The sequence below is a fragment of the Pinus tabuliformis genome, chromosome 1_2 (genome assembly GCF_031772625.1).
Source record: "Pinus tabuliformis cultivar Carrire ecotype Pingquan chromosome 1_2, CPIR1, whole genome shotgun sequence".
Lineage (NCBI taxonomy): Eukaryota > Viridiplantae > Streptophyta > Pinopsida > Pinales > Pinaceae > Pinus > Pinus tabuliformis.
The window spans coordinates 620,138,990-620,145,052 of NC_142298.1; the positions used below are offsets into that span (position 1 = coordinate 620,138,990).

Consider the following 6,063-nt stretch of genomic DNA (forward strand, 5'->3'; position numbering starts at 1 on the left):
GTTCTGTCATCGCTGTGTCAGACGACACAGTCCTATATGTTGACGGTTGTTTAGACATTTCTAGTCTATCCAAAAGATTACCTAGCGATTCCACAAGAGCTTCCGCTGGCGGTAGACTAATTTCTGATGAAGAAGGATACAGAGCGATCCCGACTCCAAATTGCGATGGAGTACTAGATGGAGGATCTTCCACAATCTCTTCTATAGCAATCAGACCAGGTGGAAGGGGTAGACCGTCAGGTCCGTAGAATATTTTTGGTGTCGAAGAAGGTATAGAATCTGCAGCGAAAGATGTTTGGGGAACAACACTCTTCGAACCGGTTGTAGATGGAACTGGTTCAGTGATACAAGTGTTTACCTTCAGACTAGGATCAGTACTACTGTCCTTTGGTGGCTGCTGAACTTCTTCTATAAAGGCAGGGATACCAGAAATGTTTGGAGTAACCAGAGTCTCTGATGTTGTTGGAACACTCATTCTAACTTTACCAGGAGATTTCGAACCGGTTAAACGAGTTCGCTTGTCTGTAATAGCTTCAATTCCGGAGACAAAGACGGTTGACTCATAAGCCTCCGCGAACGATGGGGTTTCAATTGACATTCTTCCACGATTGCAGATTACTCGATCAACTAAAAATCAAGGGGAAGTATGTTTCCGAATTAGATGAATTTTAGACTCTTTGACACAACTTGTTTTTTCAATTTTAAAGAGTCGAGAAAAAACAAAAGATGACTCTAGTCGCCTTCGATTTTTAATGAGCCTGAAGTGACAAGTGCTCATATGGACCTTTTCCGTTAAGGATTCTAAAAAGGAACGAAAGGGACTGCTCTGGAAATCTAGATAGAGGGATTACCAAACCAATCGCAAAACTGCAGAATACTTTTTACGGTACGAAAATCAATCTTCCCGAATGCTGTGTTCAGTGCATTGCGATCGATAGGGCGGCAGACACGGCTTCCTATGGATAAAGGATTAAGCCTATTTTGGTCTCCCAAAATATACTCGATGGTACGTGGGAGCACAAGTCCGTACTGGCACTTATCGTCTCAAAGTGGAGGAATCACCCAACCATCAGTGAGAACAACAGTTACCAGGCTTTACGACGCCGGAATACATCTCTAGCCTAGACTTCTAGATGTTGTGCGTTAGGTTCCAAAGCGTTGTTAGATTCATTAAATTTATTTTATAGTTGATCTTGCTTAAGAAATTTTCCTTTCAGGTTCACCACGAGATGTAGATGTACAATTCCTAAAATGCAATCTAAGATGATAAACAGTCTTTTATCTTCTTTGTGCAATGAAACTCCTAGCTACTAAGGAAAGAGAGACAATATTCTTTCACAAAGAGTAAAGAGCACACACTAAATGCACTGTCCTAAATCAAACCAATCAAACAGTCTAAATGCAAATGCACATGCATGTATTTGTTTTCGGCTTTCTTAGTATGTGAATGGTAAAAAGAAAGCTAATGCGCAAATCTGAATTACTTTTCAAACGACAATTACTAACAAGTTTCTTTTCAAAATAAAAAATGGAGACAATCACAACACTTTACGATTTGGAAATGAATACTTGCTTTTGACATTAGAAAAACTACAAATTCAGACCAAATACAATGGTAACAGGGTAATCGACTATCAATAGCAACCAAACTCTTTCCTATGACTAAAAACGACACTTGCGACACTTTCAAATCAAGGGACGACAGTACTATTACATTACTTTTTGCAAAGGAGAACTGAAAATGACTCAACAAATACACAAAAACATTTACAGTTCTTTTGCACAATGGAGGGGGAATATCAGCAAGGAAAGGGGGTTTCAAACAGAGATATACTGATTACAAATAGCAAAACTCATGAATAGAACTGAAAAGAATGAACACAGAAACCAAATCTGAGGAACAATGCCTAGTCTGATCATTGCACCTGCAACACAGGGAACTTGAAATGCAGCGCACCTACTACACTTGGGAAGTGCGCTGAAATTCAGATTCCCAGAACAAAGCCTGCGCTGGGCCAGAGACGAGACTTTGCTTGGGTTTCGGGTCACAGTTTGCAGTTCATTTCAGGGGTTTCGGCCGAGCAAATGGTAATCAGTAAACCAACAATCAGGGGTAGATCTAAGGAGGTTCCAAGAGCTACCACGAGGGCAATTAGAGAGTTTGTGAATCAGTTGTTTAATTCATAAACAAATCCCAGAGATTGACTGAAGCGACATTTATCTACTTTGAATTTGAATAGCAAATGTAGTTCGAAAGCTACTTGGCTTGACTTCAGGCTTCGTCTGTAAGTTTATAAAATAAACAACAAAGAAGATAAACAAACAACCTAGTCGGTCCCCAGTGGAGTCGCCATTTTGTTACAGGGAAATGCATCTACACAGAACTGCTTATCCCACTAAGGTGTGGTAGCTACCTTAGAAACAAACAAAGTAAAGCTACTTTCAGATTTCATTTATGAAATATAGATGAGAGAAGAACAAACAAGACCAACCTCTGTCTTGCGCTTATCTCCTAGTTCGATTCTGCTCTCTCTTGATAGTCTCTCGCTACTTGCTCCCTTGTATGCCCAGCTTCACAGAGTACATGTAGGATCACAGTAGCATAACACTATACAATAACATGGATCTATAATCATAAACAATCTAGGATCAGATGTAAATTGACCATACAAGTGCATAAAACATAGATGACACAAGAGTATGGAGGAAAACTTGAATAGCTTTTATTGATAATCAAGAAAGAGCAAAGGGAGTTACAACCAGTTGTTTTGACCCAACATCATCCTCTCAGCAAGTAAGCCCTTCTTCACCTCATACAAAGCTTAGATCACCCAACACTATGATGTTGTCTCAAGAAACCAACAACAATTCCTTACAAGATGCAAAATTCTAGCCTCTGGATCTCTGGGATGAGGGATCCATATATAGATATCTTTAAGGGAGATGAGTCAGCTTGTGATTTGATTAGTGTCTTCCCTCTGATAGTTCTTTCTTCCACTTGGAGATTGATGATCTCTTACTCATCCTTGGTCGAATTCAGAGAGGCAAGTGTCACAGGAGAAGTTTCTGGAAGATTCCATGCCTCTCCACCTCGCAGATTGACACTGCCATTTGTCACATCTCGCCCATCGTACCCCATAGAAGGTATTTTTGAAATGCGACGCACCCACAAAGTGTACTTAGGTGAGATGCAACGCACTTTGCCTATGGAGTACTTGAAATGATCCTGTTTTGACTAGTTTTGAGCAGTTTTTCATGGAGAACTTCTGGGAGAAGCTGTAATCAGTTGACCTTGTTCCTTTAGGGGTTAAAACAAAAATTTTAGGGACTTAGGAGCCTTTGGTTTATGGACATTTCATGCTTGGGGTTGCAGTGCCCAAAAATGTCTATAACAGTAGGGGACTTACCTCAAATCTGTCTATTTCAGCCTTTTCTGGGCTTGCATTATCGATTACATTTCCTGTTACTTCTTCTTCTTGTTTCTGCTCCTGCTCTTAATCTTCCTTATTGTTTTCTTCCATTAGAAATGGAATGTCCAAAATCACTGTTAGAGTCATCCTTTCCTTCTTCAACCTGTTCTAGTTCTAACATTGTAAATTCTCCAGGATTCCCAAGATTGAAAGGACCAACATGTTCACCCTCCATAAGTCGCATAAGGCCTTCAACCAGATCAGAATCGAACTGGAAGCCCCTTGTCTGTTCCCCATTTCCATAGACTGTCAAAGGTTCCTTGTGCAAAGCCTGAGCAAAAAAATTACTTGAAACCCGACCATCATCACGGCACATTCGTGGACCGTATGTATTGAAAATTCACGCAATCCAAACCTCAACATTTTCCCCAACATGCTTGGAAAGTCTAGATATGTTCAAGATTCCCACATCTTTAGTTTTGATAGTCTTCACAGGATTTTGTTTGTAATGCACAGGGGAAGCGGGGCAAGCCAAATGGTAGATCTGATCACCCTCCAACAACAAGGGTTCCACAACATCATGCCTTATCCGTTCAAACCTCAGATTGCCAAAATGATGCAAAACATTCTCCTTCATTCCTGTGAAGAAATTGTCGACAACAATAACACTGTCACCTCTTGCCATGAGCCTGTCAAGGAGATGACTGTCAACAAATCCAGCTCCACCCGTCACGACAACTCGCAGGGACTTTCTCTTCAAACCTAGGGACACTTTAGCCCTCGAATTCACCATCAAACTTGAATGATACTGAGGAAACCAAGAAACAAGAGTCTCATAAACAACCCGATGAGGTTTGTCGGGTACAAACCTTCCATTTTCATTAACTTTAGAAGCCAAAAAACCAGGTTGAAGGATAAATAAAGTCAATGCGATGGCGATTCCTATCAAAATAAACAACAGCCGCTGCTCCCTGAGCAAATAATCTACTGGCTTGATAATAGACCACGTCTTTTCTGGCTTAAGAGAGTACTCATCACTATTATTCATATTGGACTGATAAAATTTCTGATCCTCTGATGAATAAGTCTTCAATGAGCTACCACTAGGCAAGTCCGATCTGCTGCCACCAAACAGATCAGGAACTCCAATGCGCCACCACCGGGCAAATCCGATATGATACCACCGAACAAATCAGGAACTCCAATGTGCCACCACCAGGAAAATCCGATCTGCTACCACCGAACAGATCAGGAACTCCAATGCGCCACCACCGGGCAATTCCGATCTGCTGCCACCGAGTAGATCAAGAACTTCAATGTGCCACCACTAGGCAAATCCGATTTGCTGCCACCGAGTAGATCAGGAACTCTAATGCGCCACCACTGGGCAAGTCCGATCTGCTGCCACCAAGTAGATCAACAACTCCAATGCGCCACTTACCGGGAAAATCCAATCTGTTGCCACCGAGATGTGCCACCACTAGGTAAATCCGATCTGTTACCATCGAGTAGATCAGGAACTCCAATGCACCACCACCGGGCAAATCCGATCTGCTGCCATCGAGTAGATTAGAAATTTCAAAGTGCCACCACCGGGCAAGGTCGATCTGTAAAAAATTGCAGACTTTCCACAGAGAAAGAGGGTGGCGCTTTTCGACAACGAAATACCCGCGCTGGAAACAAAATCGATGTGTGTCCTGAAATTGGCGTGATTAAGGCTTATTTTCGGCGCCAATAGCACTTTCTGGCACGCTGGCGCGCTTATCACCCTCAAAACTGCGCCAACTGGCGCGTCTGTTCCTAAAAAAATCGCGCCAGCTCTTCCTTTCGCACAAAAATGGCACGATTGTTCGCGATGAAACCACGCCAACACTTTCTTGTGCTCAGAGATGATCAGTCATCTAAGACCTATCTTCAGGTGTTACTGCAGTTCACCTGATTCTACAAATGCTGCCACTACAGTTCTGTAATCAATGATGCATCCTAAAAAAAAAATAAGGCTATCCCTACTCTGTGCTCTGATACCAAGATAAAAATCAGACTTGAATTGAAAAAGGAGTTACAGCTCACAGGTGAGTACTGCACCTGGAGACTGCACTCAAAACAAAGAGAACTCTCTCCGTACACTCTACTTCATATCAAATGAGCAATTACATCATTAAGTACATTACTAGAACTCAGGAAGTTGCAACCAAACTCCTAAACTCTATGAACAAATCCTAAACTAGGGAGATACGTTACAACTTGTGTAACCATTTCTCCATTAATACAAAATAATATTAATTATTTTCAACTTTAGTTGGGGCTTATAGGTCCTCAGCCTCGATTTCCAAAGCGAGAAACAGTCGATGGCATATGGGTAGGCATTAGCCTGCAAATTTTATAGCTCCAACGCGGGCACTTGCAAGACCATAGACTTGGAAACCCCATCAACTGCAAGGTTGTTGTCTAGTGTGAATACCATAGCAACTGCGACTTCCATGATGCCCCTTTCACCGCACCAGTTAACTAGTGCACCTGTGGACCCGACTCATAAGGAAACGCTTAGAAGTTGTTGTTTTCGTACTCACGTAGCTGACAGGCTTCAGAGAGTGCCCAGGCAGTGCTGCTCTAATATAACTGTAAATTCACATTAGAATTTGAAATCATAAAG

At 41.9% G+C, this 6,063-nt stretch overlaps 1 pseudogene; it reads right to left on the reverse strand.

The window, feature by feature from the left end:
* Nucleotides 1–3,504: 3,504 nt before the first annotated feature.
* On the reverse strand, nucleotides 3,505–4,458 carry LOC149207158 (UDP-glucuronic acid decarboxylase 2 pseudogene; annotated as a pseudogene).
* Between the last annotated feature and the right edge of the window lie 1,605 nt (nucleotides 4,459–6,063).